The following is a 6,422-nucleotide window of genomic DNA, read 5'->3' on the forward strand; positions in this document are numbered from 1 at the left end:
AGTGAGGCCCAGAGGGCCTTTGGGACGGCCCAGTGGGTGAATGCAGAAGTCCATTGTCAGAGAAGTCCGGACGGCTGAGGGAGTTTGGAGAGGCACCACATACAAGGTCGGGAGCCGGAAGAGCCTCGAAGGATCGGTCTTTTACAAACTTCGGCCGAGGGGTACTTTATACTCAACACCGGTCCTCCTACTTTCGAGTTTGGGTTTCGAATGAAGAAAGTACAGAGAAATTCTCACGGTCGAAACTGCTCTCCTCGATTTTCGTACTCAGCAGTTGTCAGATATTTTGACGTTCGGTACGCTGGTACTGGAACCTTTACGAAAAAGGTTTCTTCTTTTTGGAATTTTCATCGGGGCGTGGCTCTAGGTACGGTGTAATAATGACTCTGTCAGCTGCCAGTCGTTCCCAACAGTCTGTCAAGGTGAGTCAGACATGCGGCGAGTGCAGGCTGGCCAGAGGAGATCCGCAATCATTATTGCATCGGATATCGGGGTCTATTTAAGCACGTTCTCCTCCTTCAGAGGTTCCACCTTGCTCGAGAGAATCCCTCAGTTCTCCTCTTCTTCCCCGAGAGCTCCAGCTTCCTCTAGCATCCTTCCCGACCTTAGGCATCCTCCGGGTCGACCTCCATCATTCTTGCCGTCTCCCTGCACTCCTAGGGTCAATCTAGGTCAGTTCCGAAACTTCCTGACATTTTTTCATCTTTTTTTCTTCGTATTCTATTCGTTTAGCTTTCTCGGAGACCTGTTTGCTATTTTTCTTGATTTTTTGAGATTTTTGTGGCTTCCATTTGATCCAAAATGTCCTCTGATATCTCCTCTTCCAGCAATTCTAGGTGTTCGTCAGCCCTAGTTCCCCATAGTACTGGTACCGTAGACGAACCTGTAGCTAGGACCGAACCCTGTCTAGCCTTTGCACTAGACACCATCCCCAGCTCCTTAACTCCGGATGAACTCTCACTGATAAAGATTCAATATGGGGTTCCTCCGGAGTACGAGCTGGAGCTTCCCCTGCCATCTGACCGAGCTAGCGCCCCTCCTCCCGACCGCTTCTGCCTGTACCAGAAGGCCTTCCGTGTTGGACTTCAGCTTCCGCTGCCATCCTTTGTCATTGCTCTCTTTCATTTTCTGAATATTTCTCGTCATGCCGAACTCCTTTAGGTTTTTGATAGGGTTTCTTTCTCTTTGTAGTTTAGCCGAAGTTCGGCCGACTCTTTCTTTGTTTAGAAACTTCTACACCTTCAAGCACCATCCCTCGACAAAGGATTGATGGTACTTCTCCCCCCAGTTCGATAGAAAGGGGTTGCTGAAAGGTGCCCCCTCTTCTGTCCATAACTGGAAGGAGAAGTTCTTCTATGTCCGATGCCCGACCTTGGAGCTAGGATTACCCCCTTGGGGCTCCCTGAGAGATTCCGTCCGTCGGGCTTCTACCCTGGAAAGGGACGACCTTGAGGCCTCCAAAAAGCTTGAGGCCTATCAAGCCCCCCTCCTCCCCGACTTTCTGAGGGAACAACTTTTGTTCAACGTTGGCCTGAGCCCCCTTAACCCTGCTGGTACCATTTTCTTTTCTTTTTTCTTTTTTTTTTTGGTGCTTCCCCTTCTTCTTATTCCATCTCAAAATCATGTTGATTTTCTTTTATCGCAGACATGGATGCGAGCGTGGCTCAGAGGTTGGCCCAGGGTCTCAAGACCCACAAGAGAAAAGATGCTTCGGCTTCGGGGTCGGTGAAGAAAGCCAGGACAGAAGGGACAGCTCGACCGCACCTGCTCCAGGGCCGGTTGCCATCGAAGCCCCTTTCGACGCCGAACCTGAAGTCCCTCGAGCCCTTTTGCAGAGCCCCCCGGCCGAGGGTCCCATTTCGGAGGTTCGTCCTGAGGGGGCACCCGGGGCCAAAGGGAGGAAGAGAAAAAAGGCCCTGGCTCGAAGGAGTCACAGTCGTAAGGCTGCCGCCGAGGGGGCTGGCGGCTCCGAGGAAGACCTGGGGGAAAATCCCTTCAACAACAGGGATTTAATAAAGAGGCTGATCGAAGGGTGCATTCTGCCCGAGGTAGTTAAGAGGATCGTCCTCGTCGATCCCGAGCTGCGGGTCTGGGACTCTCTGGGATCTTTCCTCGAAGTAGGTTAACTCATCCTTTTCTTTCTTCCTGCTTCTTTAATTTATTCTTCAGCCCTTATGTCGACTCCCCGACCTTTCTTACAGATTGGGCACCAACTCGTCGCCAACGTCGAGGCGGTGAAGATCGCCAAGAAGGAGGTAGCTCGGGCAGAAGAGGGTCGCCTAGTCGGGGCCGCCCATCTTGAGGAGAAGATCGCCGAGGTCTTAAGCCTCCAAGAGGCACTGAAAAAGGAGGGACAAACCTCATCCGATCTGAGGACCGCCTTGGAGGAGGAGAGAGGGAAGGCTGAGGCTGAGGTCTCCGCATTAAGGGCACAGGTCTCTGAGCTGAAGGAGCAGGTTTTCAAGTTGAAAGTGCGGATTCCATCTCTGATCTCGGAGACAAGGGCTCGAGCAGTGGAGAAGTTTAAAGCCTCCCCCGAGATAGAGGATCTGAAGGTCCAGTTCGCCCAGGACGTCTTCATCAAGGGGTTCGAGCTCTACCAAAAGAAGGTGGCTGGGAGGTTTTTCGAGTTGGATCTCGGCTTCCTGAACGAGGCATCCGATGATGAAACCGGACCATCCGAAGTCGCTGCCAGTCCTCTTCCAATCGGGACCTCGTTGACTGCCGTGGCCGCCGCTGATGATCTTCCGAGGACACCGACCCCCTCTACTTCTGCCCCAGAAGTCCGGAACCTCTAATTTATATTTTTTCTTTTATGATGATTTTTTTCTCATTCTCTTGTACTTGAAATTTATTTGATCAATGAAGCCGGATTCATCTTTACAGAGGGTCCCCCCCCTTTTTTTGTATTCTTTTCCTTCTTTTTGTCTTCTTGCATTAATTTGAGTCGTGGTGCTCTTATCCTCCAACGACAGTATCCTGCCGAAGCTCTTCCCCTACCAGAGGGTGTTCCCTTGAAGTCGATGATACGAGATCTCCAAAGAAAAGTTCATCAGTTGACAAGAAAATCCAAGAAGCTGAAAGACGAACTTCGCCGGCTGAAGGAGAGCCACTCAGAGGCCACCGCAGAAGCTACTCGCTTTCGGGACCTCCACAAGAAAAGTTTCATGAAATACACCAAAAGAAAAGTCGACTTCATTACGGAGGTTGAGGAACTTCGAAAATGTGCTAGCGACTGGTCTTGGACTCAGGCTTCCAAGATCAGCTCCCTTAAAGTCGAGCTGGCGGCTGCATGGGAGAAGATCGATCGGTTGGAAGGGAGCTCATCCTGGCTCACAGTCCAGACTGACCGTGACCAAGACTGGTCGAAGAGGTTCTCCGACCTTCAAAAATAGCTGCAGGATGTCGAGGCAACTTACGACGCCCATCAAGTCGGCTGGAGCAACAAGTAGAGGACTACCGAAGGAGGCTCCAGATGGTGACTGACGAAGTTGCCCACCTTCAGAGGCGACTGTCCGAGAGAGTCCAACCTGTCCCTGCACATGGTTCTGACGAGCTTTGCTCCTTTAGGGGGACTATGGCGGAACTATCTGTAGCCCTTGGATTGGAGGAAGCCAAATTACGGTGGCTGAAAGTTCGCTGGTCCACGAGCAGCAGGCAGTCAAGGATGCTGAGGCGAGTCCGAGATCTTGAGGAGGAGGCTTCGAGAGTCAGAGGACGAGCACCGGCGGTTCCACCGGATGCTCCAGGATATGCTGTTGAAAAAGATGGAACTAGAAGAGGAAGTCAAAAATTTAAGGCAATCCGTAGCAAGGGCCGGAACCGAGAGCTCAAAGTCGGAAGAAACTGGGCTTCCTTAGAGCCTCTTTGTCTTCTTTCTTTTTTTTTTTTTATTTTTTGGCCTTTAAGGCTTTGTAACATGTACTTCACCAATAAAATAAAAATAAAATTATCTATTATCTTGTCCATTCTGGTATTAAATGATTGTTTACCAAACTTCATTTATCTTCCATCTTGTTTGGTGTCGACGTAGTTTGTAATCCCTCATCGGTTCTTGCGTTGAGTCATCGTTCAGCGAACTTCTTTTGTCTTCCGTCTTATTCGTTGCCAACGTAGTTTGAAAGTTCTGATCATCGTCATGTCAATTTGCCCTTAGGGACTAGAGATTTTCGACAAGAGTTTTCTCTCTCATCGAGAAGAGGTCCCTTATGCCTTTGATGTAGTTCGTTTTTTACCTATCGTTGGTGTAGTTTGTCACTTTTTCTTTTCATCTCTCCTTTTCTTCTGTGTTTGAGTGAGGATCTTCCCTCTACTCTTGACGGGATCATGAGAGTGTGGAGAAGTCATTGAGGAATCTTTCCTCCTTGTCGATCAATCGAGTATTTGTTTACGTCGGGACGAGGTCCTCCCCTTACTTCCGACAGTCGGTTTCAGCTCGTGTCAGGATGAGGTTCTCCTCTGTTCCTGACAAGACTGTGGGGGCACATAAGGGCCGTTGTGAGGGCCTCTCCCCCCATCCGATCTTTAAAAAATCGGACCTTCGATTTTGCTCATGTTAGGACGAGGTTCTCCTCCTGTTCCTAACAAGGCTGTGGGGGCACATAAGGGCCGTCGTAAGGGCTTCTCCCCCCATCCGGTCTTTAAAAACTGGGCCTTCGGCTTTGCTTGTGTTAAGATGAGGTTCTTCTCCTGTTCCTAGCAAGGCTGTGGGGGCACACAAGGGCCGGACCTCTCCCTCCATCCGATCTTTAAGAAATCGGGCCTTCGGCTTTGCTCATGTTAGGACGAGGTTCTCCTCCTATTCCTAACAAGGCTGTGGGGGCACATAAGGGCCGTTGTAAGGGCCTCTCCCCCCATCCGATCTTTAAGAAATCGGGCCTTCGACTTGGCTCATGTTAGGATGAGGTTCTCCTCTTGTTCCTAACACACTTAATTTCGTTTGTATGGGGGAGTTATCTCCCGTCGTTATAAGCTCATACCAAAAGAAAAAATGCGCAAATATGAAGTGAATTTTCATTCAGGGCAAAGTTGTTGGTAATACATTCGTAGATTTTTCGAACCCTATAACTGTGGAAGGTTTGCTCCCCGTCGGGGTCCTCTCGAGACGGAGTTGATAATCCCAATTAGAGGCCGATCTTCTAGCTGCTCCTCCCTCCTTGGCGGTTTCGGCTGCGGCAGGGCCCTAGGCCGATCTTCCCTTCCTTCAGGTCGGCGTCGAATGAATCTGTCGAGCCAACCTCGTCTGATAAGCTCCTCGATCTCATCTCGGAGCTGAATACACTCCTCCGTATCGTGGCCGTGGTCACGATGATAGAGGCAGAATTTGTTCGGGTTGTACTTTTCGGGGTGCGAACGCATCCTCTCCGGCCTTGAGAGCTGCTCCCTAATCTCCATCAGCACTTGAGTTTTCGATGCGTTGAGAAGAGCATAGTTGTGGAATCTTCCGGGAGGAGAGCCTCGTCGAACTCGACGGTCTGGGCTTCTCTGTTTACGAGCTCGGGGAGGAGTCCGGATGCGCCTATGCCCGAGAGGAGTTCGAGAGCGTGGCCGAGCTTCACTCAGTCCTTTTTCAACTGCGGGCTTGCTCGAGTCTCCTGCCTGCCGCTCTCTCGCGGTCTCCTCGTCCTTCATCTTGAAGGCTTCTTCTGCTCGGGCATATCCTTCAGCCCAAGCCAGCAAACCGGCAAAATCCCTGGGGTACTTCTTTTCCAAAGAGAACAGAAGGTCGTTCTTCTGAAGGTCACCTTTCAGAGCATCCATCGTGACCGACTGGTCCAAGTTCCGGACCTCCAACGCAGCGACATTGAAATGGTTGACGTAAGCCCGGATGGATTCTCCCTCCCTTTGCTTGATGTTGATGAGGGACTCCGAACTCTCCAGGGATGCCGGCTGCTAACAAAATGAGCCGTGAACTGGTGGCTCATCTGATCGAAGGAAAAGATGGTACCCGACTTCAACATTGAGTACTAGTTCCTTGCTGCTCCCTTCAGGGTGGATGGAAAAGCTCGGCATAGAATAGCGTCTGGCGCGCCATGGAGCAGCATCATTATCCAGAAGGCCTCCAGATGGTCGATCGGGTCCGAGGTCCCATCATAGCTTTCGAATTGGGGGAGCTTGAAGTTTGGCGGGATCGGTTCCTGCATGATCGTTTGAGAAAAGGGAGGGTCAGTACAGATGTCCTCACCATAAGCAGGGGGAGCGTGGCGAAGTTCTTCAATCCATCGGTTCATCTCTTGGAGCCTTCGATCCTGGAAGTCCTCCCGACTGCGGGTCTTGAGGGTCTTCGGGTAGAATGGAGGTAGAGATCCTCCAGGAGTAGAATCATGATCAGACTGAGGCTCTCCACCCTCGAATTTATCTTTCCGAGAAGACGGGGCGACTGGCCCAAGTGGCCCACCCTACTGTCGGATTTTGAAATTCCG

This window comes from Elaeis guineensis, chromosome 4 (assembly GCF_000442705.2).
Source record: "Elaeis guineensis isolate ETL-2024a chromosome 4, EG11, whole genome shotgun sequence".
NCBI lineage: Eukaryota > Viridiplantae > Streptophyta > Magnoliopsida > Arecales > Arecaceae > Elaeis > Elaeis guineensis.